We start from the raw sequence: 27,158 nt of genomic DNA, 5'->3' as shown, positions 1-27,158 counted from the left end.
ATTTATAAACATAAGTTAAATCATATCATTTTCAGACGCTCAAATTATTTTGGCACGGTATAGTCAAAACTGTTCTAGTTACTGTGTTCCTAAAGCCATAACAGTCTACATAATGGAGTGTATTGATGGCTATTTCACATTTATCCTTCTCCAGAAAACATGTCCTCATGTTTATCCCTGAAGTTAATTGTGCATTTGTGACGAAGTTAAAATTTGTTCAAGACACATTACTTAAAGCCATAACCTACAACAGCCTCCTTCCATTTTGCTCTCTTTTCACTCTGTTGAAAAGTATTTTACATATGATTCTCATTTTAACGTCTGAATATATGGAGGTATAATCCATGTTTGGGAATGATTCAAGCACATTAAAAAGAACATCTTACCTCAGATGGTTTTTAGTGATGAGCACAGCCAGGACACCATTCTAAACCGGTTCTTAGAATATTATTTTCACTTCAGCATGTTGAATTTCTAATGTGCAAACAAGCAGCGTCCAGTAATGCACTTCACAACTGGGACTACCTACAATTGCCAGAATCAGGAGAGTATTCACTCCTTTCAAGGAGGGAGGAGAGAAACTGATGAAGTAGCAATCTCTCTTCACTCCCTTTCAGGCCCTTTCCCCTCTGCATTAAAGCTTTCAGCTGGTTACAGGCCACTCACCGCAACCACACAGCCTCCTGCACCTCCAACAGAGTCTAGCCCTTTAGCAAACGTGTCTGACAACCATAGTTTTAGGTTAAGAACACCAAATAGAATTTAATCAAATTGTATATAAGCAAATCTAATCTACTCTAATTAGACTATTTAGAGCTCCTCAGGTTGAACTCCAGAAGCTAGAAAAGCTGCAAAAATTTTACACAATACAGAAATAGGTGGCATCCAACCATCTTCTATGGCAAAGTAAAGACACCCTTGCTGCTACTGTTATTAACTATTATATGCTAAGGAAACCGTAAAGAAGTTTTCTGTAGGTCCAGCTTTGTGTCTCTTTAGATACCACTGTATCTTGCTTTCTCACTGGTATTAAGAACAGCACAGAGGATTAGACAACTACCATTTTCATGCGCAATTTTTTCTAAGAATTCAGAAATGTCAATAAGCTCAGTTATCCACAGTGCCATGATTCCAGACTAAATCAGTAACTTCGGAATATCCTGGCGTAAAGATCCCACCCCATCCATTGTACACACAGGTGTGACTTCCTACAAGGAAAAAAAAAAAATCACACTTCATACATGAACAAAATTTAAGATCAAGTTTATAAATCATCGTGCTAGTTTATGGGGCCACATATCGGTTTTGTGATAATTATAACAGATGCAAGCTCTGGTAGGAGTTTAATAACTCATTCTGAAAACGCTTCCCATGTTCACTACCCATTTCATTGGCTACTCCCATCAATAACCCCACCAACATAAAAACAAGGTCAGTCAAGCAACCAAAAGAAGGGGAAAAAAGATGTTGAGAAGATGAAGTTCTTACAAGCACACTCAGGCCTGATAATTCAGATTTAGAGTGCAGACAACAACAAAATTAGAAAATGGTACAACTGGAACCCATTTACCTAATAAAGTATCAGTAATGGCACAAAACTAACCCACACTTACTTCTGTGATTCTCACAGTGTGCCATGCAATATGGGCTTGTCAATGCTGCATTTCATTTGTGGTTTAATCAGCCGACAAAGGGCACTCTGTGAACAAAGCAGCAATCATCCCCCTCCCCACTAAGTACTGTAATTGCATCATTTTCATAACAAACTCATTCTTCACCAGCACAGGATCTGTATGTTTGAGTTCTCTCTCAAATACACAGTTCACAGAGCCAGCTAAATGAAGGTGGCACTCTGTAGCAAGTCAAGAGAAATATTTTCATAATATTCTGCTGTTAGTCACTAGACAAAGGATAACGAATACTAAACTGAGAGCTTTACTGTAACACAGTTTGGATCAGTCACTGAAAGCTGTCATGCAGAAATGAAGACTTAACAGATACTTTAGCAGGGAATCTGGTTTATATTCCTGAGCAGCGCAAATCTATTGAAAGATACCTTTAAGAGTAGCAGTAGTAGTTGATAACAGAATCTTTCCCTCTATCATCTCCATGTTTTAATACAGTGCACTTAGATGGTATTTTGGGACAGACATACTAAACTGGGACTTTCTAAGTCCCAAGACAGCAGGACAGTCACACCAAAGACAAAGCCTAGAACATAGGTTTTCATGGTAGTTGAAGTAGTGGCCACTGTAAACTAGGCAAACAACAGATAATCATAGAATCCTTAGAGTTGGAACAGACCTCAGAAGACCATCTAGTTCAACTCCCCTGCAATGAACAGGGACACCAGAGCTAGATCAGGATGCCCAGGGCCTGATCCAGCCTCACCTTGAAAGTCTCCAGGGACAGGGCATCAATCACAATGCTAGGTAACCTGTTCCAGCACTTCACCACTCTCACTCTAAGATTTTTTCCTTATATCTAACCTAAATCTACCCTCTCTGAGCTTGAAGTCAGTTTCCCTTGTCCTGTCACTGCAGACCCTGCTGAAGAGTCTGTCTCCATCTTTTCTGTAGCTGCTCTTTAGATACTGAAAGGCCACTACCAGGTCATCTCACTGCCTTCTCCTCTCCAGCCTTGGCTTTCCTGACCCCATGCCTATACAGCCTAGCAGCTGTGTATAATATACAGCTGTGACAAAAAACTACTGTGTGGAATTATTCTGCAAGAAGCAGTATGATGACAATCTTTACTCTCAGATTCCCTTTCACTGTCATTCCCCAAGTCCTTGAATTGAGCTCTCCTGGGGAAATTCCTGCTGGCACTTGGTGCACTCAGAAAGTACACGCTGTAAGCTTGCATGAACAGATGAGAATTTTTTCACTTCAGAGAAAGCACTGTTGAAATCATAAGCTGGCTAACTACGTTAAGGTGAAAATGTTAAAGGATTTACCATATGGATTGCTTGCTACAGACTTAAATTTTGAAAATTACTCAGCAGACAATCTCCCATGCAGTTCCACACAGGTTATTTGCTCTTAGTCTGTGCATACCATTTTGAGCATTTGGACTTCCTGTTTTTTTTTTACATCCTCCAATCATGACTGAAGTATCTCACTGCAAAAATACTGGTGCACAAAATGTGAATGAGAGGGCCATATCCGGCTAGTCTTTCCTAGCTCTTTTTATAGAGAAAAAAAGAAACAAAGAAAAGCTGAGGGCGGAGTGAAGAAGCAAATGAACAGCGAGGCACAATGCATGGCTGAAAGCAGAAGATAGGAATAGCAGAGCAAAGAAAGCAGATCTGTGAGCAGCAGAGCTAACAAATCTTGCCCCAAAAGGAATCTCTCTCTCAAGATTTGAGCATCTCTTTGGACTGACTACTGTCTATTAACACTTGGAACACACTCCACAGTCTATTTCTTAGTGAAAGTAGTATTAGGGTTTCCCTATTTCATATAAATACATGCTTTCAGAAAGCTTAAATGACTTCAGTATCTTTGGAAACACTTCAAATCTGGCAGTAGCTGACAGACTCAAAACGTACAAGCTAAGTTCAATACACCAACAAATGAGGAGAGAAAAACACATATTATTCGCAGACCAAATAATCCTTGTTTCCTTAAGAGGCCAGACTAAAAGATGGAGAGTAGATTGAGTTCAGCCTGAGAATTGTATAGCTGAAAAGTAACTATGAACAAAGTCAATAAAAGAAAAATTTATGCTACATCTTCAATGCACATGAAAAATTCATGTCTTGATTATTGCTTGTAATGGGATACAATACATATTTTCCAAAGCATCTTTCTAAAATGTGTTTCATGCATGCATATGATGAAAAAAAGCTCTGTACCTTGCAAAAAATACTTCAACAGAGCAGAAAAGGGAGGCAAGATGACAAGTGTAAGCAGAAAACAGGCAATGGTCAGCTGACTGGCCTAATTGCCAGCTGTCTGTCCCATTCATGCATTCTTCAGTTATTTCAAAACAGTATGAATTGACAGTGCTTTTAAAACTTCTCAAAAATGGGCTTGCAATGAAGATGCCAATAGTTGTTACAGCTCAAGTGCCTGAAGCGACAAAATTATTGCTGAGGTGTTCGAGCAGCATGTGAGTTTCTGTTTTATTTTTATTAAGAAGTATGATTTGAGAAGTATGATTTTTGAAGTAACTACTGCGATTGATGTGCAAATTCTGACACATTTTGTATGACAAGTGACTAGCCCAGTGGTACATCTGCAGATCAATAATAGCACATCTCAGTTACTCAACTAGTGAGTGTTTGGAAGGAGAAGAAAAACGGTTGCAACCATGCCCAGCAGCAAAATGAATCCCAGAGGCTTTTGTTCTCTACATTGTTGAACACCTGAAATGTTTTTACCGAACAAACTCAGATAGTACTGGAAATTCCCTGATGTGAAAGAGTTTGGTGCAAAAAAGTAGAAGTCAGAAAAATATGGCTCACTGATTAGGTCTTGCAGATGACCTCATAGCTTCCATATTCCTGTAGGACATGAATTTCAAGCTAATTTAATATGCAAATCTAACCATATCAACCAAAGCGTGACTTCAGTTCCGCTGAAATTCTCTGGAGATGTGAAGGCACTTATCTCAAATTGATTTTTGAAAGAACTGGCTAATTCAAAAGAACACCAGATACCTCATGAGTTCTTGTGATTTGGGGGGAACTACTGGCAAATGACTGGTGAAGTTGTGAGAGACACAGTTACGTGGTGCTACAGTCAGGGGTATGGAAGAAGAATAGGAGTCCAGCTACCCCCGTCTTCTGCACTACAGTGCTCATTCACTTCTTAGAAATAATGAATAGAAGCACAGATGAATTATTCCTTTGTAATTTACCACTACACCTCTGAAACAACAGGGGTGGGGACAAAGCTGAGCTGAAGGACAACATGAAGAACTTAAATGTAAAAAGTCACAATTTATTTATCTCTAATTATTAGTTCTATCCTAGCTAGGAGCAGCACAGTAAATTCTTTTACTTTCCACTTAATAAAGTGCTTTGAAGCAGGGTTTTATAACATCATCTTCCTAGCCTGTTCATCTTTGTTGTGCCTCTTTCCAACCTTTCTAACACGCAGCAATTTATTAGGAAACAATTTATGGTATTACCATTCATAATTCTTTATGTGCCTCTGTAAATATGCACAAAGGTTTACAAAACTGATAAGGCAAGTTCCTGCTCTGAAGGCCTGTGTTAGTTACTGAAGTCTTTATACTTATTATACTAAGATACTTAAATGCAGATTTTTTAAAATGAAAAATAGAGTGTAACCAAACAAAGAAAAACAAACGATCATGAAATATATACTTATAAACCCTAAATTAGAGTCTGGTTTGTTCTGACAGTAGTATCCAAAAATGCTCAGCTTTCAAGCAATATCAAAAGCATTATTACCTTCAGTTCAGTTATAACTTTCTGACCTTTAAATTCACAGCACATGGACCAAGATCTACAGTGCAAAACAGCTAAAAGAGTTTCAAACTACCTGTACAGAAAACCATAATTCTACCATCTCATGACTTAAAAAAAAAAAAAAAAGAAAGAAATAGGGCTTTTCAAACTCACTGCTATGAACAAGACCCTCTGCTCACCTCATCCTGTATCTCCTTGTATGCTGGCAGGATGCTAGGCCAACACAAAAAAACAAGTTGGCATATCTTTCATGCTAGCTCCTTGTACTTTACAACTTACCATTTCATTCAGAAACAAAGTCAGGACTAGTTGATGTGACAGCCTTGAAAACAAGAGCCAAGCACAGAAGATGAGAAGATCTGCCAGCTTTTGTCAAAGCCTAAAACATGGCTGCAGAGGAGTGGCCTGTACAGCTTGTTTTAAAAGAAAAGTCCATAGAAGAGCGAGAGCAAATGTAAGCATGCTGCCAGTGTGCAGTTAGCCCAGTTGACTATAGTATGTGGGGGGGTGGAGTTTCTTGTAGAAGAAAATCTTGGGATAGGGTAAGGATGTGGTGATATGAGAAACAAATAGATTGGAGGTCAGAATGGAGGCAGAGATGCACAGGAAGCATGCAAAAGAAATTCCTAGAGAGCCTGGCACTTCTTGGGAATGGAAAATTCCTCATACGTCACCATTCCCTGCTTCACACTTGGCAATAGCATCTCTCACTCACCTGAAGCATAGAGTTTACTACTGCCACCAGTTACTGTGATAACATTGATAGCAGAGGCCTGCATGAGGAACACAACAAGCAGACTGCAGAATGACTATGGGTGACATAGAATTAAAAAAAAAAAAAATCCTTTTCCTTAGAATGCATTTAGAAAACCGAAGTAGAAACATCAGAGATGACATGACATGTCAGGAAGACATGATGCACAAAAAGTGATGCTGCTGAATTTTTTCTGGCTTACAAAACCAAGCTTTCTGAGGTCATGAAGTATTAGGATAAAGATTGCCCATGCAAAATCCATTTGATTTTTCTTATGTATATGCATTTGATTATTATTACTTTTAAACTAAAGTTTATATTTCTCTTCCTTAAAAACATCTGGGTTTGATAGTAGTATCTGGATAGTAGATAGACTAGCCACAGAAGTTACAACTTAATTTCTTGCTGAAGCTGAAAAAACTACTGAAAAAAGGGTACTAGAAAAAATCAAACAGCTACTGATTAATGAATCTGAATTTCCTTTGGAAAACTGGATTATATTCCTACCCACTAAGCTCCTTAACAACATAGAAACATACTTTACAGAGATCTTTTCTCATAGCACATTCTTTATTCGTAGATTCATTATTTGAGACCTCAGAGTCTTATTTGTTGAAATCTTCATTTGTGCCCAAAATCAATGGGAGTTGTGTCTGAATAAAAACATAGCATTTGAAGTTAAATAGAATTTTAAAATAATAATAATCACAGTATGAATTGTAGAATGAATCACTGAAAGGCTTAAGCTGGAAGGAACATTGAAGATCATCTAGTTCCAACCCCCATGCCATGGGCAGGGTTGCTAGCATCTAGATCAGGCTGCCCAGGATTTCCTCCAACCCGGCCTTAAATGCTTCCAGAGATGGGACATCCACAACCAATCTGGGTAACCTGTGCCAGCGCCTCACAACCCCCTGAGTAGAAAAATTCTGCCTAATATCTAACCTAAATCTCCCCCCCCCTTTTTTTTTTTTTTTTGGAAGTCATTCCCCTCTGTCCTATCCCTTTCAGACCACGTAAAAAGTTGGTTCTCCTGCTTAGAAGCTCCCTTCAAGTACTGGAAGGCTGCAATGAGGTCTCCTTAGAGCCTTCTCTTCTCCAATCTAAAGCCCAGCCCAGCTCCCTCAACATTTCTTCATAGGAGAAGTGCTCAAAACCCCTGACCATCTTTAGTGGCCCTCCTCTGGTTCCACTCCAACAGCTCCACATCCTTTCTGTACTGGGTGCCCCAGGCCTGAACGCAGTACTCCAGATGGGGCCACACAAGCACAGAGCAGAGGTGGGCAATCCCCCTCCCTCTCACTGCTGGCCACCCCTGTTTTGATGCAACCCAGGATACTGTTGGCCTTCTATACTGCAACAACACATATCTAGCTTTTCATATCTAGCTTTTCATTCACCAGGATCCCCAAAAAATAAGGTCTTCAAAATTTGAATTGCACATGCAAACTTAGAGATTACTTTTTAACACTCTGAACCACAGCTTGTAATCTCTATAATGGAGATAATCCTACTCATTCACTTCATAAAGGTAAAAGCAATTTCATTAATGTTTGAAAAGCTGAATAGCCCCCTGGGTGAATTAGTCATTCTCTCTACAAAGCAAAATTTGAAAAGCACGTACTAAATAAATGTGTCATATTTGAATAAGAAAAATAAGCGACTAAAATGCAAATACCATATATTCTGGGCCTTAAGAATGGCCAAGATCTTGTTGAAAAATAAATACTAGCTACCATAAGGGCAAGGAAAGTCAGCATTTAGGGCTCGACTGAGCAAATTTAATCAAGGACATTAATGTAACTACCTATAAGTAGATCCAAACAAATGAAAAACTTACACCTTGCTAGTCACCCTGTTCTACCAGTATTCCCAGAAATAGAAAAGCCATCTATATGCCGTTAGAAAATGGAATAATGGCTTATAAGACAGGAAGAGTCCATCTGGTATGACCAATCTCTTTCTTCTATGTCTATTTGTTTGGGTTAACATACTTTAATCTCATCCTCTGCGTGTATCTTTAAAATGCTGTTGTACCTCAGTTTCATTTAAAACAGCTCCTTATTCAACTTTGCCTCTTGACTCCTGGCTAGCATTTAATACTCCTTGCATCAGACAGCTGTCTGAATCCTCCCTATATATTTGTCAGCTTTTCTGGTACCCTTAACCTTAAATATCTTGCACTACCTTACCTTTCCTCATACCTAACGAGTGACAGCTCTAGCCAAAATCCTACCACATACCCAAAGGTTACTGAAAATCCTAATCTACAGCCAAGGAAAAAAAAAAGTAGATGACTTGGAGGGGTCAACAAAACCCTTAGTGGTTACAGAGTCTTTTATTTATTTCCTGAGATACAAGAGAAAAAAAATGAAGCATGACAAAGATCAAATGAGGGAAAGACTAGCTGCTTATCACCTCAACAAGCTCATTCTATAGGTGAAAAAAGCTTTCACTTCTGACTTAAGTTCCTGCTGACATACTAACAGACAACCACAATGGCAACAGTCAAAGTATACAGGGTGGCAATGCAGCCCATATTCCATCTCTAACTTTTTCCCACAACCAACCAACTTTCTTCTCAAGAACAGGAGTTCTCCCTGTTATCGCTAGCAGCAGGCTGGAATGGATGTCATCAATACAAAATGGGACAGTGAGAGACAGTATGTTGCTCAATAATTGTATCTGCTAAGCTTGCTAGGTCAGCGCACTACAAAGGCATGTCAAGCCTCCAGAATGGGAGCAAGCAAAAGAAACAGTAAAAGAACACTGTAAGCTCGAGCAAGGATAGCTGTGTTTTCATGACAGAAATTTGCCTGCGCAACCACTGGATTGAAGATGCACAACCACCAACTCAAATTCAGTTGGAGGAAGGAAACCATAGAAGCAGGGAAAACAGGAGGAGACTGAGCTCTTGAAAAAGGACGGACGTTTGGGGGAAAGTATAAATATGTAATAGACAAATAATGAATATGCATATTGTGGTTGCACACAGTCATGTACGCAGAAGCAAAGGTAGAGGACTGCTTTAGGTGTTAACCCCCGTTCTCTCGCACACTACAATAAAGGATACCTGCTGATAACAACTGCAGTTTGACTGTTAGCAGTTACTGGACGTTTGGCTCTGTGAAACAATAGGAGCTAACACAATATGGCAGAGGTAATAATGATTTCCAAGGTATACTTATGACTATCACACACAAACTCCCAAGAACGTTAATAAATAGACTTCTGCGATTCCACTTCACTTCCCTACAATCAACAAGGAGGAAAAAGAGCAGCCATGGTGCTAGTGGTAAATGAGGAGACTGGGATGGTTTGCAAATGCCAGTGCCCAGAAGGGAATAGTATGACTGCAGCAAGACTCACTGGTATCAAACACCTCCTCATTCACACCTACAAAGATGGGAAGAATGAACAATACCTAATGACTGTGGTAATAAGGACTGAACAGGCATCAAGAAAATACTCGCTTCAGCTACTAATGTTGAGATAAACATTGAAGGTTTCATTGAAAGCAACCACAAAACTTACTGAAGATTTCAGAAAGCTTCAGCTAAGGCCTTATTAGAGTAATTCCCAAGCTCTGACCCTGGCGACCTGCTTCAAAGCTCCTGCCTTCTTTTTATCCCTTGTGTAGGTTTCCATCTGAAAAACTCTACGTTCACAGAAACACAGGACTTGACTAATTTAGTACAATACACAACGTACAAGCCAGAAGTTGTAACAGTCACACTTACTACTTTGTAAGCCATTTCATTTAAAAATGAGCATAAAACTAAGTGCAGACAAGAATAACTTTTGTGTCAGAAGACAAATATCGCTGGTATAATAATAATGTAAAATTAAAATATTAGAATCAGCTAAACTTAGAAGATAGATAGCAAAATGAATAATATATGCAAGTACAATCCAGAGTTCTGTTTTATGCATACAAGGGGAATAATTAACTGATCTGGAAACATGTAAATGAGGGCTTAAAAGCATTTTCAAAACAGCACATCCAATTTCAGTTACACACGCAGAAGTTGCTACAATAATTAGATTTTTTTTCACAAAAGATTTATTTATTTTGAATAGGAGTATTAAATATTATACTAATTACTAGTTATTTTACTTTGTACCCAGGGAAAAGGAATGAATATTCATTAATTCCTCAAGCTAAGGAACCCCAACAGACCAGATAGACTCCAGCATAGCTACTGTTACATACAGAAAATATTTGGTACAAAACCAGGCTTCTTCCATAAATCATAGGTGCCTTTTTTCACATGTTAAATGAACGACAAGAAGCAACAGAACAACCATTAAACTAGAATATATCAGTGTTGTTCCTTTTACTTTTTAAAATGCCTTTTTTTATAACGCCCTCAAGAAAGGTTTCTAGTAGTATTATTTTGGGAATACAACAACCATTTTGCTGTGGCAGCAAAGGTAAAACTCAACATATTCTAGAGATAAATAATAACCAAAATATCTTGCACTTATTCTCCAGGTTTTTTTTTTGCTTTTTTTTGTTTTGTTTTTTTGTTGTTTTGTTTTTGTTTTTAAACACAAAAACCTCTGCTGGCTTCCTAATTTCATTAGAGCAACTGCGGAAAAGACACTTGTATATCAGTTACAGACTAGTATATAATAATCGCCATATAATCACAAACTTCTCAGCACCATTTCCAGTTGACTGACAAGTTTAAAGATGAGAAGCTCGTTCAGATTCCATGCCTTATTTTCATTTGTTAAATTAAATCCAAAAATTTTCAGTGATGAACGACTTGCAGATTCGTTACTTTCACAACACCTAGCGGGAGATATGTCACAGGTGCTTTATTTTTCAAAGTTTGGACACTTGTGTTTTCTGAAACAAGATCATTTCAGGGATTTCCGAATTGCTGTCCAAGTCAAGTTCAGGAAGTTATGTGAAAAGTAATGGGTTGCCAGCTTGTCAAATGGCTGAGTAAGATGAATAGAATCTATCAGTCACCAGAATTGTACCAAACATTAGTTAAGTCACTACAGAGCTTGCTGTTTACTGTCATCAGTGCTTGGAATCTCTCTGTATATCTGTGGTTCTCAATCCAGGTTCTTCTAACAAACAGCCATGTCCGCCTAAAGATCTATAGAAACATCAAAGACAGAGTGGCACCATCTGCCTACAAGGTTACTTGACAGTTATGTCGTGGTTCCCATGTGTGTCATGCTAATGGAAGGTACGAATTCTGCTGTGTTAGTTTGGATGTTTTCTATTACTTCAACAACAACTTCATTCATTTAAAATTTTATGTTTATATAGAGTGGTAGATGAATCTTAATGAGCAATAGTTCAGAATCTAATCATGTTTGGCATAAAAGAATGGCCAATCCATTACTTGATATACTTTATTAAAGCTACACAGTTGATTAAAACATCATTACAAAAGAAAATTCCCCCAAAATTCAGGCAGAGGCCAACATTTAAAAAGGAAATAAAAAGGCCTTAACAGAATTCCTAATTTAACTGAAATTAAAGTTGCATTCCTTTGCACTTGGAAATCAGTCTACAATTTCACATTTTGATGCTATATATCAAAATCTCTTACTTGGACATTCAGCTTTATAAAAAGAGACATCCAAAAACTAACGTATACACAGGATTCAGATGAGCTAATCTAGTGATGCAGAAACAATACTGGCACACTTTTGAAGTGTTTAATAATTTACCTTTACTGAGCAACACAAATCTACTGAATCTTTCACTTTATAATCACCCAAACTGTGCTCTTTTGCAAAGATAACCCCAGATCATTTACTCCCTTATAATCACAGTGCAGAGCAGCTGTTTCTCACTGACCACTAACAAACTGCATTTCATGTACCTACATAAAGCGCTCTCTCTCACATTTAACAAATAAACACCAAATAACCACCTGAGGAATTAGTTCACATTATTTCATGTTTCACCACAAAAGTATACTAAAAAAGAAACAATCTTCATATTAGTACAAAAACATATTTCTGTACTGAAGCTGAAATTACACCCAGTCCCCTTAGAGCTACTGCCTTTCTGAGAAGGGGATATGCCTATTTTGAGCCCAGAACTGGACCAACTCTTATTGCAATGAGAAGACGACTTTTTTTCCCCAGTTTTCTTGTCTGAATTAGTACTGAGAAATATAAATACATTAAATCTCAGGCATTAATTTCACATTTCACATGCAGTTGCCAACATATTTGAACGAAGTCTTGTTCAGAGCAAAGCATGAAAATGTACAATGTAGTGTCTAAAAATGTACTGGTGCCTGACATCAGTTTAATTTTAATGCACGGGTAATCAAATTCCTTACAACTCAGTTGTACGTTCTCAAAGGCTAACACTGTAATTCAGGCAATACATCTCGTTCCTAAACATTTAAAACGCATGCTGAACTTGTTTCCTCAGTCAAAGGATAGATGAAGAATTATATCATGGAGTTAACAAACTACTTCAATTAGGCTACATATATACTTTTAAACTTGGTTCTTTTATAATTATGAGGTCGATTTATGGCATGTCATTATAGGTAGGAAATAGTACTATGACATAAAACGCATCATTAATACTAAAAAAACTTGTGTGATATTTGTATGGATAAATAATGTAAAAGAAACCAATTAAGCCACAGTCACTGAAGTATAACACGAAAACTTATAATTCAGTAAGCTACTGAAATAACTAATAATTAAGGTATTCACTATAAGTCTAAAACAATGGAGCCAGGATTGGGTTAAGTGAGCCGTGTGCAAGTGGGGCACAGGTCAGAATTATGCTATACTAGTTTGAGATAGTACTGTAAAACATGCAGTGTTTAAAAAAAGTTATTATATTAAACGTTACCTTTCTTTGCTACTCAATTAATTATTTACACCTTTATGAAAGAGACTAGATTCACACACTTGCAATGACTAGGAAGATATTTAAAATTCATTACAGTACATTAAACTTGCACTGAATAGTTAGCATCACTGCAAAATAAATAAATAGCCAATTTGCTTTCATCAGCAGAAATTCTGATAAAATCAGCAAAACACCAATTAAAATGTGAAAAATATCACCTACTGTCATTATTCTAATTGAACCAAGACATATAGAGGAAACTGATTCAATGTTTATTTTCCTATCAGCTGTGTCTTCAAACTGTAAATCATTACAGCTTTTACTTGTATACCTCTCTCACAACCCCAGAATTAATTCTGCAGATGGATTTACTATGGACTGCATAGCACTAGGATAGGACCTCCTATAATAAACAGAATAATAAGGTCTTGCTGCACTTCTATGAACTCCTGTTGGGAGGGGCAGTGAGGTGTAGTAATTCACTGAGAAATACGTGAACAGAAATGAAATTTGACATGTGATTTTTGCCTTTGTTCTTTGGAAACAGGTGGGATAGAATGAAATAACTAAGCTGTATTTACTGTTATATCAATTTCTGATTCATCAAGTTTCTCAGTTTTGAGGCCCTTATCTTGTGAATAACCACATTCTTACCTTTAAATTAGAGTACTTGGAAGACATAAAAGGCAAAAATCTCAGAAACTAGTCCGGAATTTTGAGGCACTCTTTTTCAATCAAATAAGAAGATTTTATTCAAATGAACAATTCTCATACCCTCATAAACTCCTGGCAATGCCAGTACTTTTAGTTCACATATCTAATCTTCAGCTTGTCTTTGTTAGCTACCCGATTAAGATAACCTGGGCCAGTCATTTGGGATCCTGGCTGTTTCAGGTGAATTTTCTGAATGTGGCTATACATCACTTTGAGCAACTACTTATCTCCTACAAACTTGGACGTTCTGATGTCTCTCAGAAAAGAGAACCACAAGCACCTACTTACTGGTTGCCAGTAATGGAGCATGGGGAACACAAACAGAAAAACTGTGGGCTACTAGAGATAAAAGAAGACTAATGTTTATACTCTGGGAGACTACAGTGATAAGATAGTCTCTGAGTCAGCCAATCACTGCTGGCTTCCTTATGTACATGTCAGTTCCTTAGTTGTTTATTTGCCTTTCAGAATTTTTAATTGGGAAATTTTCATAACACCTGCAATTGAAGAGGAACATTTTAGTACTTGATACATGGTCATCCCTCAGCCCCTTACTGACTACTGTCAGTGACGTGTGGCACTTGCATAGCAATGAACTACGAGTTGAAACCTGAGGATGGCATAGCTCTGGAATAAAATAGCAGCTAACAGAATTACAAAGCTCAATCACAAACACATGCTTCCCTTGGAGTAGAATTCCTTTGAGAGACTGATTCCAACTATCCATGCAAAAGAGGATGCCCATACTGTAGGTCCCTCAGTGAAGGGATATCACAGGTATCATAAAGGTAGCACAAAGATAAGAAGAGTTAGTGTTGCAGCTTAAGACACATGAAGAGAGAGAAGTCACAGCTTGTGTACAAATGCAAAAGAAGGCAGAGTGCACAGCACCTTGAAGAATAAGATGAAAAAACTAACCTTGGAGTCAATGAAGGAACTCAACAGTAATCACCTGTCAGTTAAACGGCGTAGCTCTTGAAACTATCTCACAAGGTAATTTCTCTTTTCCCAGCCTTCATCACCTTTTCCAAGCTGACAAAATTTTCTCATATGACACAGAAGGAAGAAAAACCACCATACTGCTTCCTCATGTGAAAGCACAAGGACTTTGGCCCAAAGCCTGCTTTCTCTCACTAGCTGCAGCTGTGGCAGGCAAAAATGTGAACCAACTAAATTGGTAGATGTACAGTAAATAAGTAAGCTTGGGGTATAGGCAGGAAGAAGAGGGAAAGATTACACATTTTCCGCTATGTGCTTTTTCTGTGTCCAGCATCTGTAAGGCTTATGACATAAACAAGCATATTTCTGCCTCCAATCCATGCTACTATGAAATTTTCTTAACTGTTATGTCAATAGCAAGAAAAGAGCTCAGCATTTAGTCTCAACAATCAGAAAAAATAATATTCCCTGAATGGACAAAATTTCACTCCAGATCCACAAGGTAGGTAAGCAAAATTCACATACGTGATTACTTGCCCTTACAGCTTTACTGTGCATTTATGATGTAAAAGGGGACATTAAACCCAATTGTTCTAGGAGAGCCAAAAATCCTCCACTGTCTGTATACAGCTGCCACTCAGGGAATGTACCATTTTAATACAACAGACGGATGAAAGACGCTACACATTGTCAGTTACAATACTGAACATCCTTATGTCAGTTCTGTAACACTGCTTACACACAAGATTTGTAAATTAATATGTTCTAGAATAACATTGTTTATGAAACCTTCATCTTCCAAAACACTTTTACTGACTATTCTAGTGTATTCTAACACAGAGCAAAAATAGATACTCAAAATGAAATATTACTCTTAAGTTCAATAATTTGGACGTAAAGTTACAGATATGCTGATAATCGTAAATGGTCTGAGATTTGAATGATTTTCCACTCCAGTTAAATATATTGAGAAGTATATTCAAATAATTAAAAAGTGCTGGAAATAAGCAGTATTTGAAATTAATGGAAGACATATATTCACCCTGTTGCATTCATTATTTTTAAATTATAGTTCCCAGAGATTATAAATGCAGTGAAGTTAAAATGAAGCAATTTTGTTGCTAAATATTGTCATTTAGATTAAAATGTATGCATCTACTGAATCCAAAAGCCAAACACTACTAGTGCTGCTTGCTTTTATTATTTGTAAAATCTAAAACAAACTGTCAACAACCAATGAGGAACAACTAGAAAAACATTAAATATGAGAGACTCAAGACCCAATTTCCTTGTCTCCCAGGGGAACTATTTTCTTATATGGTATGGGTTGCCAAGCAAAAGAGGAACACTTCAAGAAAATAACACTATATTAATTGAACAATTCTAAATAGTTTAATAAAGAGTCTATACGTTATAGATGCTGTGACAAGTGGCTCTAAGTCCAAAAGGCTAAGAAGTTGCTTATAGCCTTCTTTTATCCATTTGCTATGGGTGAAAATCCCTTATTTCAAATGCACAATCCTTTAACATGTTGGCAACATGGTTAATAATTTAAAAATTTTCAGAAGATTATTTTAAGGGATGAAAGATGAGTTTCAAATGAACTGGATTATGCAAACGGCAAAGGTCTAAAAACCAAAATATTGTTCCTTCAGATCCCCAAATCAGTATGATTTCTAAACATTTCAAATTGGACCCTTTAGTTTGGGAAAAATTATTTGAAGTGGACTACTGGGCAATTTTACATATGATCTTGTATAGGATATTTAGTAACATGTCAAATGCTGACCAAAGAATAATGGATCTTCAAAACCAGAGTGGAAAATCTCTTCACTGTTAAATACAGCATCACCACCAATCAACATACAAATGAGCGTGCATGGCTGAACTTTTACTTACACTTGTGAAAATACTAGTTTCCTTGGAGGACTGTGCAAAATTTCTTCCCAACAACTCAAGACAAATGTTTAATGGTTGCCAATTTTCAATTTCAACTTCAGTATATTTTGAAGGCAAACATTTAAAATACATTTTAAATTTATTTTCTATCAGACTTGCATATTGTTTATACAAATGTCAGCAATCAGGTATTACTACATTTCTATGGATCCATAGTGTTGTCAGTACGGGTCTTTTTATTCCACTCAACATTAACATATTTTGTAACAAATCCGAACAAATCAGCCAAGGAAAACACCTGCATCTGTGGAGAAGGATGTCTCATAAATAATTCACCATCTTCCTATATCATCTTCCTAAGGCCTACTCTGATTCACGATTAGCAGCAGCAGAAGGAACATGATAACACTTCGGAATAAAACCTCTAATGTTTTCCTGTTCACTTTTAGTGTTAAACTCCAGAAACTCCTCAAGAATGCCCATTCCCAGGACCTCACCAGTGGCAAAATATGAAATGACATACGAAGAGTTTAACTACGGGAGAACGGAGGTGCTTACCTGGATCAAGACTTCTGAATTGTAACTGCAGCATTTTCCCTTAGTTCACAGTCATCATTCCCCTCACAATGGCTCCAAAACCAGTATTACTGCAAGCTAAAGGTGGAAAAAAAGAAATAAAATCAACCCAAAGTTAATTTAAAGAGAAAAAAAAAAAAAGAGGAGAAAATTGAGAGGAATCATCTGAATGTTTTACAAGAGCTAAGAATTTGCTAAAGCATTTATAATAAAGGAATCAATTTCACTAAGCACATACTCACAGCACTACGAAATATTTAAGGGGTATATACCTAACAAGTTAAGGAAACAAGTTTTCTTTTGATGATACTTGGTTACCCTATTTATTTCCTAATAGTCCTACAGCCATAAAAGGCCAAAGAACTCTGACCTTGGCAAACTAACTAAGCAAGAAAAGGCAATCATGTGTACAAGGTTGTCACCTACACCACAAATTATGATAAAATATATCTCAGTATTGGAAAAAATAGCTGTATGTCTTCAGTGACATCCACTGTAGTACATTTAAGGATTTGAATAGGACAGCAATTTATTTTGCACTAAAATGCTTTATGGTTATCATAAAGCATTATGTCTTCAGAGACTGAAAGGTGATGTTTTTATGGATTGTTGCTTCTTGTTGCATTATCTTCACAGCTTGGAAACTAACCTGCCTTTTTTTTTCCCCCCTCCAAAGTGGAGGAAATAAAAGATGGCACACAATGGTTCAGTTTGATCAAAACAAAACTGTATTAAGATAACTGTACAAGAAGCATATTTCTAACACAGAAAAATTTCACAATGAATGATTATCCAGCTAATTAGTGAAATAAATAATAATAATTGCCTGTCCCTCCTCATTAGAGTCGTAGAAAACTGAGTCCCAAAGCATAGTTCTTGTCTTTGAGTTGAAAAATTTGGACACCATTAGTTTTACTATCACTTTGCCAAAAAGCCAGTTCTACTGTGGAACAACTGAATGAAGGACAGACAGGCAGACAGACAGGTTAATATGTAAGACGTCCCTTTTTTAGCCTAAGAATAGTTTTGAGATAGTAAACTGAGTAATCTGATGTGGCTAGTTTGCTCTTGATTTATCTCTTCCAGAGAGCCTGAACTGCCAGTTAGGCTTAGGTGGAACAAATGTACAGCATGTCCCTTTGACATGTTAATCTGATGGATTTCAAGCTCATCTACGCCTATGTAAATCACAGATAGTGTGAAAATTGATTATGAGTCAATATTACAAATATATCAAAGCCCCTTCTCCTTCATCGTGTTCTCTAGCATTTGACAAGTATCACACTTCCACATGGCTAACACTGGGTCCATGCTTCTGTCACCTTTGGATTTTAAGGTACTGTTTTGCCAGATGTACCTTAAAAGGTCACATTTTGAACAGACTGCCTGCCAAAGCCAGCACATTTTAAACACGTTGCTTGATGTTGAAGGAATTTTACTGGCTTCTAATGAGGCAGCGAATTAGCCTTAAGGGGTCTAGTCTCAATTTGACACATGCATTAAACGGAGTTATGCACGTCACATAACTAATCAGTTTATCTAGGCCTTAATATAGCTCTCACTGTGGTTTCTAAGCCAATCAAGGCCTTTGGAAGATAGAACAGGCCCACAAGAACCTTTTTTTCCACTTATGTTATGATGGCTGCACCAGAAGTAAAGCATCCAACGACAGGTGAATGTCGTTGGTGATATGGCAATAGAGGATGAATCTTCCCACTAACATTCTGTTCCATTTTGTAACCATGTAACAGATAGCAGCAGTGGGGCAGTCTGACAAAAGGGTGTCTGACATGGAAGTGCGGGTAAAGCAAAGGTGTGTCATTGAATTCCTCCACATGGAAAATATTGCACCCAATGACATTTACTGATGGCTGCTGAATGTCAATGGAGACCAAACAGTGGGTGTGAGAGTGACACAGTGAGTACTGCATTTCAGCAGTGGTGACAGCAACAGTGGGTCACCTCCACTGGTGCAGATTTGTATGAGCACAGAATGGCTAGTAGTGGTGACAGTGTTGAAAAATAGCACTTTGTAGCTGACAATTTGCTCTATCAGGCTGTGCTATTATGCCCTTTGTACCTGTTGCTGTTTCCATCAAAATACATAGGGAGCATTACATGTATACTGCTCCAAAGGTTCTTCCCCTCCTGCCCCGAAATAGGAAAAACATCACTTGTTACTTGTTGCCCTTCTTTGGACCTGCTCCAGCACCCTTCTATATTGAGGTGCCCAAAACTGAACACAGTACTCAAGGTGAGGCCTCACCAGTGCCAAGGATTACTTCCCTAGTCCTGCTCACTACACCATTCCTGATCCAAGCCAGGATACTACTGACCTATGGCCACCTGGGCACAGTGCTGGCATGAAAGAGTTTTGAAGGAGCTGGGAGTTTCGCTAGTTGTAGGGGCCAGCTGGGCATTGGTTGGTGAGTGGTGAGCAATTACTTGCACATCACTTGTTATATTCATACATGTATGTTGTGTATATGTATATCCATGAGTTCTATTTTGTTTTTGTTTTTTTCCTCAATTCTCTCCTCCATCCCACTGGAAAGCAGGGGTGAAAGTAAGTGACCAAATGCCTGTGTGGTTTTTAGCCATCTGCTACATTAAGCCACAATAAACATAGCACAGGATTTCTTTTCTCATTACAAAACAATCTTGGTGCAAATGCCATGGACAAACACACAAAACGTCTAAGCAACTTTCATTCTCCAAACAGAAAACTTTTATTCACACCATATAAACAAGTGCTCCTCCCCAACTTGTACCTTTCTTAGTCATATTTTCAAGTTATAGTTTTTGTGTAATTCCTGACTAATACACATCACAGATAACAGATAACTGGAATTGAGCAACAGCTCAGGTAAAGGTCCTGTGAACACACCTTAAAAGCAAACTCTCCGGAATTCTTATTTGAAGAGCATAGAATAAACGTCAGAAAAAGGGCCAGACCCAACTTACTGTCAGATATTATTGCTTTGTCTTCAGAGAAGGCAGAGCACAGCCATCCAGGCCCCACACACTTCTGGAACCAGTGAAACTTTCTGCAGTGCCTGTGGTCAGGCTGGTGTTCCCCAAATAAAGCCAGGGCAGGCTCAAGACAATGGGCTGCTGCTGAGGCATGGCACTGCCAACACAGAGGGGAGACACCCACATAGCCCAAGCTGGCTCTGCCAGAGCTTATCAGTCAGGCCTAACTTGTAGGATCAAAGGAAAGTAACTGCTGTTGTTGAGAAGTTTGTTTGCCTTTATGTAGTTGTTCTGAGATCTGTTTCTCACTCACTAATTAGTTCACAGAATCTTTAGACCCTGAACTGCTTTGGGGCCAATTATGACAGGAAACATGCAGTTGCTAATGTGTACACAACAAGATTATGTACTACACTTTTTTTTATCCCAGGTCCTTCAAACTGTAGCTGCATAAAACACAGAATCACAGAATGGTTTGCATTGGAAGGGATCTTTAAAGACTACCTAGTCCAAACCCTCCCAAAACATGAATATCGCTTGTTCCCATCCACACTCCTCATTCTCATACAAGGAGGAACAGACTTTAATTTAGACAATAACTTTCTATATAGCTAAAAGCCCTGATCAAAACACAGAAAGAAACTGAAGTGTTCAGAAAGGCACCTACGTTCTTTTTCCCCAGACACTGAACTTGGGCTCAAGTCTTAATCAAGATCATGAAATCAAACTCAAATATACATCTCTATATCTTCACCATTTAATAGCTGTATTACTTTTACTTTCCTCTCCCAAGAAAATTTAGTGTCAGTAGGATCAACCATATCACCACAACACTGTACCACAGAAAGCTAACATACACTATTCTAACTTTGAGAAATTCCTTTTCATACAGAACACACAATATGGCCTAGCACAGTATAGCAAACTGCTTTCTCAAACCAGGCTAAGATTGAAAGCTGATCAGGTTTGCTGCCCTTCCTTTTCCTGATGTTATGTCACATTCATTCAAAAGCTGACCCTTTGAAATATTCTTATATCCTGTATTATTAAAACTGTATCTGTGGGGTCTTCGTGTACTCTAAGTATTTAGAGTACTTGTACATTTAATAAAATTTTACATCTTTCAAAGATCCCATACCACTACATATTGCATAAGCTTAAAATCAGGCAAGTTTTCTCCAATTTTTTAATGCTTTCTCACACATCTAGAAGATTTAAGGACACTTAAAAAAAAAGCCACATGCCTCTTACAGACACACAAAACTCCAAAGACATCTCCCCAGAATAAGAACAACAAAAAACAACATACAAGACAAACTGCTGTGTTACATCCTACTACAGAGACTTTTTGAGCTGAAATCCTCAATTAGTTCAGGTGCTTGCAAAGAACAACCACCAAGCTGCACAAGAGCTGTTCCAGGTGCCTCATGCAATTGACTTGCAGTAAAAGTAGGAAGAAGCATCAGTGTTTCTTTATTCCTACCATCTTGTAATGCTGTAGCAATTGGACAGATCAATACAAGTGGAAAGGCATTACAACAACAGAAGGATCAGCACAATAGAAAGGTGCTATAAAGGAGGAGAAGAAGATTGCCCGCCCATATCAGAAGATTCCAGGTTGACAGGGGAAAGCACAACCAAGGAGGGATCTCCAGAAAGAGATCCTTCCCCAGTGGCAGTCAGCCCTTCAATGAGGTCTAAGAGAGGTGCAGCCAGGCTCCACTCCTTCCTATCACACAGCTGAATTGCCTTCACCTGTGCTCTCAGGGCTGACCGGGTCCTTTCCCCAGGTGCTCAATCAGTGGTTCAGGCAGTGACTCAGCAGCTCCCATACAAATGCCCATCTAAGTCTTCATTAATGCCAGTGGCCATGTCATAGCCTTATCGTGAAGCAAAAGAAGAGAAAGATCCTCACAAATAGAGCAAAAAAGAGATGTTGGGGGAAAAAAAAACCAACAAATTACAAAGCATAAAAGCAAACAACTCAGTGTTCCTTAGCATTTATAACTTGTTCCAAAATTAGAGATACATCCATAATTTAAAGTATTCAAAATTGCTCGGAGAAGCCAGTGTGAGGTCCGTCCCATTAGTAAGGAAAGCCTGGTTACCAAGGCAAGCCAGCTCAGTACCTGAAGTCCTCAGCACACACTCAGGGTTACAAATGTGAATAACTGTCCCACATTCCTCAGCTATCTGGCAATTGGTGTATTCAGGTCAGGCAATGATGGGTATCTATTTACTGCACTGTGAGACCACACTAATTCTTTCTTTGTCACCACCTAAATTCTGCTAGCTCACAGTATAGTGAGAGGTTGCCTTCACTCATCTCTACAAAGAAAGAACTGTAGAAAAAAAAAAAAGGGGAGGTTTTGCAATGCTATGTTACTAAATGGTGATCTAAAGCTCATTAAAATCGATGGAAATCTCCTCACTGCAGTAGGAGATACTTCCTCTCTACAGTGTATGCAAAATATACAACAAAAAAGACATAAATCACCAGTAGAAAATTCTGCATCAATGCAATCAACCCGTACAAAAGCAGACAGGTTCGTTTTTAAGCAGTTTTCAATGAAAATCCGACTATACACAGGTATTTATTGTTGTCTCAGCTGTAATCACGCATCTAAAATAAATAAATTAAAAAAAAAAAACACTTTTCAGTCTGATAAGATTCTGAGAAGTGCGGATATTTTCTCTGCATTTGAAATGGGCTCCCTCCCCCCCCAAAAAATACCAACAAAAACCATTAACCATTTCAAAAGATCTCATTAAAAGGTTTCTCTGCTTTCACTGATTATTACGTAGCATCTACAAGACTACCTATAAATTTGTTTGAATTAGGTTTTCAGGCCTTTATTCCAGTCAATTTCTTTTCCCTGTGTGGACTTTCTCAGGAAATGAGATTTAATGAGTCATAGTTCTTACAGATAATCACAGGAGAGCTCATTAGCTTTCTGTCAGATTTGTACCTACTATGTGCCCTCAGTATGGTTGTAACTTACTTGAGCTAAAAAGCGGACACACTCAGATGAAGCAATACAGTGAATTTTGGATACTATAGCAATAAATATTTCTCCACAATTTAAAAATCAATATTTATCCATAATGTGAAAAATCAATATACCTCCTTTCTTAAGTTTTTTTCCCTATTGTGATGGCATCACAGGGAGAAACACCTCATGTTACAGAAAATTAAGAATGACATAGGTACAGTATGTTAGTATGTAGACATGTACTAGCAGAAAACTAATCTAGTAAGGAATAAAAGGCTTCAGTAATCACAATACATCTCTTTTCTAGCACACAAAATTTTGTGTTTTATCACAATCCTGCAAAATCTTTTAGAGATGTCCATTCCAAAATGAAGGCTCTGCATTTTCATTTCAAGTATTTCAATCACATTCTGACCTCTTAGCTCACCACCTCCAAAGCCAACTGCCCCTTGGCTGATGGGCACTTCTCTCAGCTGCTGTGCAGAGGAACCCTGGAGCCAGCTGCATGGCCGCAGCACTGCGAAAGATGCTTCTAATCTCCACACAACACAATGTAGAACAGCAGCGTTCTTTCTGATAGACAGCGAGATATGAATGGCCTTAGCTTTTTTCCTCCTACAGCTCTTGTATTCCAAAATGAAACAGATAAATGAATTGTGACTCGTTGCCTACTTTTAGCAATGAGCCACTTTCTTTGGTAGTTTGCTTTCCTCTCCCTGTAGCCTTCATGTAACATTTATTTCTATTTAGAAAGGAAAACTACTTCTACTTCCTAGAAAGTTGATGATCACTCACATGCGCACAATTTGCTTTCACAAAAACTTCCCCTTCCAATAACGTATTAAGGACGTTCCAAGAAGCAAGCAACAAACCCAGGATGGTATTTTACCAGACTACACTGTGACAGCTACTCGCTTTTCCCAGAAATTCATTCATACAAAACACAAAAAGAAACTGCCCCAAGTCTCACTCTAGAATTGTGCCAATTTCTGCACATTCCAACGTTAAAGTTTACATGAATCATGGGGAGATAGTAAAAATGTATTTGTTTAAATGCATATTAAGTTTGCTGAGGAAAACAAATAATAGTAACAAATGAATATAACTCCTACTTAGCATTCTCATTTTAGTGCCTCAACAATACTCCAGATCGAGCCAAAACGTATTCCTTCAGCAGGAAAGGGAAGGCCCACAATGAGCCACAGCATTTTTGGCTGCTTATTTTCCAATCTATTTTAATGACCTGTGTATTCTCTACAAAGAATGTTGAAAAGCAGAAACAAACTGTTTCATAGAAAAACCGCTTAAAGAAATAACAAAAGCTATCGGGAAAAGAAAAGAAAAGAGAAAAACAACAAAAAAAAGATAAAATACTTGATCTCACTTGTTTTTTACCCATAACTAGCTACTCAGATTTATCTTTTAATTTCACATTTACACACTTCAGCACATACCCACTTTGCACCCACAGCACTCTCAGGAATACATTATCTTAATTTCCCATCAGGGAAATAAGCACATCCATGATATTTTTGCTGCATGAGAAGGGAAAATCAAATACACAGTACTGGCTATTGGGCCTTATCTATGTTAAGTTTTCATATGGCCTCCATTTCAATAATATCTGAGTAATTCCATTACCACAGTGTTTGGTAGCAGCCTTCACAGTATTCCCGTGAGGCAGGAAAGATTTTTATTTTTTTTCTGCAGATGAGGAAGCAAGGCAGAGCAATCTTCCCATGTTCACAAGGAAGTCTGTAAGGGAGAAGAGGACCTTTTGTGTCTTTAGTGTCCCATGCTGGCTTTCTTTATCATGAACCCACTCTTCAAAGTGATCAGTTAATTTGAATGCAAATGCTACCACAGCCACTTCTCCAACTAGCAACGAGTGAAAGCAAAGAGCTGAAATAATCCAGGTGTCTTTATGCCTAATAAATTTAAATAAACTTTGTGGCTCTCCATACTTAAATCTCACCACTCTCCAAATTGATGAAATTAAAGAATGAAATATACTCCTACCTTTGGCTTTTCAAATTGAACCACTTTGGACACCATGAACATTGATGATCATAGCAGCTGACAGAAATCAGAAATAACAAATACAGCGTCTGCCTCAGGTCAGAGCTCTGAGTTAGTCAATTCACCTGTTTCATACTTTCCCCTATGATAAATGAAGGGCAGGGAGAAACAACTTGTAAGAGACTGTGAGATCATGCAGTGCAAACTCACATTTGAAAAAGCTGTATCAGCTCTGCACTTTGGAGGTGTAACTTAGCTGTTTATGTCCAAGCTCAGTAGGTTTATGGAAAAGCTGTAGCTTTACAAATCCATCCCTTTCTACACTGGGAACTCCCACCTCCTTGGCAATTCCCCACTGTGCTGGCCTTTTTTTATCAGCACCAGTCCTTCCTTTAGGGCCAGCAAAGGCCACTGAAGCTGCAAGCTCCCAGGCACAGCACTTCCAGGTGACCACAGAGCTAAGGGCCATGCTGTGCAGAGCAACATGTGTTGACATCAACTATTTGTCTAATCAGACCAGCTGCAGGTTTTTGTATTTTTTACCTGCTATTTTACCACCAACAAACATGAGAGCTCTTTATGATATTGTATCATTTATTTTTCTCATGAAGTCTGTAGCTTCAGTTTGAGATGATGCAAAAATAAGGATTGCAGGTGAAATTCCAGCTCAGTATGACTTCAGGGTTCCAGGATCAGTCATTAATCACTTGAGCTGAACTTCCTGGGCTTATGATTTTGACAAAATCCCTTCATTTGAATTACGGCCTTGTATTCAGCACTAGGCTATGCATTATTCTATATATAATTTTTAAATACAAAGAGAAACAGCATGGAAAAATTAGGATCTATGACTTGAAAGTCTAGTCCTCTATGGCATAGGCAAACAGAATGCTCTTGACTTTAACCTATGGGTTCCACTTCATATGTGGTGTATTTTTCATACATCATGGGTTTTTATAAATTTGCTGTATAAAGCACCAGAGCTACTTTGCCAGCAAAATATAAGGAAAACAAATATGTCAGGGTAATGATGCCAGGACAATTCCTTATTGAAAAAAGCAGTTTATTAATACCTTATTGCTACAAGCTAGATCTTATTATCATCTTGGGTCATTTAGAATCTTATTAGGTATTCTGATGGTGGATGAATAATCCTGTGATAAATTCTTTGCCATGTCCTTCACAGTTGTCATAGCAGGATCATAAACAGCATTTATAACAATCTAGCCTGGAGGAAAAGGCTTACAATGCTCTGTTTAACATGCAGGAAATATTCAGATCGGCCGTGTCTGGTTAGATTTGAGACCCACAGGAGAGATACCGAAGTTAAATGTAGCATGGGTTTCTCTTAAGATTAGCTTTAAAAAAGGCTTTGGGTCAGGGACATGGAGACTGATGCCAATGATAGGGCCACAAGCAGTCTTTCAAGACAGCTGGCTTGGACAAAAATGGTAGCTGCAAGTTACTTTCTTACTGAAAAACCATGTAAGGTCACTTGAGCTGCTACTTAAGAAGCGGTTGAAATTATTTGCAATTGAATGGCTTGCAGCTCAGTCACCTACTTCAATGATCATCATACAAAAAATAGTGCATATGCTCACAAAGTAAAATATACGCAGGTTTTTGCAGAGCCATAGGATAACTTGTCCACACTATGCAATGTTTTGAACTCCTGGAAGCACAGAACCTAATTCTTTAGAATTACTACAAAAGTAATATGCTTAAATACTTGAAAAAAGTTACATTGCTTTGAGCGGGTATTAAAAAATAAAATAAAATCATAGTCTATACATATAAATACACATGCCTCCCTATCATCAAACAAGTTGAATTACTAATACCTGTTACAATTTGATGTCACATTCCAAGGTAGAATAACAGATTCCCAAGTCTAAGTGTAGCAAGTACATCTTAAACCAATAGAATCTACTTTTAAACACTAACAATAGTATAAAATAAATGTTAGCCAAAATTAACCGTGAAGGTCCTGACAGACATATT

General features: G+C 37.9%; 1 long non-coding RNA gene across 2 annotated transcripts in view; it reads right to left on the bottom strand.

The window, feature by feature from the left end:
* The window catches only part of LOC121111665, a 239,867-nt gene that overhangs the window by 154,066 nt on the left and 58,643 nt on the right, over nucleotides 1-27,158 (bottom strand). For both annotated transcript variants that reach the window (XR_006931125.1, XR_006931124.1), the window contains exon 2: nucleotides 17,155-17,250. This is a non-coding gene — a long non-coding RNA (uncharacterized LOC121111665). The remainder of the gene's footprint in view (nucleotides 1-17,154; nucleotides 17,251-27,158) is intronic.

The sequence above is a fragment of the Gallus gallus genome, chromosome 10, assembly GCF_016699485.2.
Source record: "Gallus gallus isolate bGalGal1 chromosome 10, bGalGal1.mat.broiler.GRCg7b, whole genome shotgun sequence".
Classification (NCBI taxonomy): domain Eukaryota; kingdom Metazoa; phylum Chordata; class Aves; order Galliformes; family Phasianidae; genus Gallus; species Gallus gallus.
Note: the sequence above shows the minus strand (reverse complement) of the source record. Positions and strands in the feature narration are given on the sequence as shown.